Below are 983 nucleotides of genomic sequence, written 5' to 3' on the forward strand. Positions count from 1 at the left end.
TTGACTCCCAAGTTCAACCTCTTTCCATACTGGGTCAGATCTTAGGACTAAAAATAACAATAGGAACGGCGATTACCACTGTGATCACCACTGACTTTAAAATAACCTCAGGCCACTTGGCACATCTGTGTTCATTAGATGGCCCCCCTGAGCTGAGGGAGCACAGCCTAGTGAGAGTACCAAGGTCCCTATTTCAGACCCCGCTCACCACCTACCTGTGCTGCCAGGTACCCTTGGGCAGGGCACAACATTGGCAGCCCCAGTGGTTATCACCTTAAGTTTTGAGTTGTTTGGCACCAGAGCAGCTGTGTGCTCAACTTTTCACTTTTTCGAAGGCTGTCCCCTCGCACAGCAGTGAAATCAGTGAGCCGAGAGAGACGTGCCAACCTGACAGGCATGGTGTCAGCCTTCATCCCTGCCTTTCCTAGGACAGAACAAGGGAAAGGAGGGTGGCCTGGAAGCAGAGGGAGGAGAGGAGGAGACGGAGAGCCCAGCGGGTGGTCGGAACTTCATCGTGGGAAGTTCTCAGCTTACAGACGCCAACAGGGAGTTGTCAAACTTCCCTTAGGGAGGGAACACAGGGACAAGGGAGTTTTGAATGCTCCCTGCATTTCGAAAGGGCATCTCCACTCCTGTTGTCAACTTTCCCCCACAGCCAGGAGGTCTGGCCGCCCACAAGGCAGCCTAGAAGCCCATTACGCCACTGGGAAGAGGAGCCAAGTCTCGGGGGTGAGATGGGAGGTGCCCGGTTTGCTTCCAAACTTCCCTGCATACAAGCCCAGGAGCCTGCCTTGCCCTTTCTCTCTCCACGTATCACACACCCCTTCATTCTGGGTGTGGACCAACAGCATCTTGCCTTGGCAGAGGGGAGCCAAGCAAGACCTATGACACACAGGGTTCCATCCACTGCCAGCCTCAGATGGAATAACTCGACAGCTGGCAAATGTCACGTAGTAATTTGTAGATGAAGGCAATCAGCAGGG

The sequence above is a fragment of the Bison bison genome, unplaced genomic scaffold (assembly GCF_000754665.1).
Source record: "Bison bison bison isolate TAMUID 2011002044 unplaced genomic scaffold, Bison_UMD1.0 scf7180017864215, whole genome shotgun sequence".
NCBI lineage: Eukaryota > Metazoa > Chordata > Mammalia > Artiodactyla > Bovidae > Bison > Bison bison.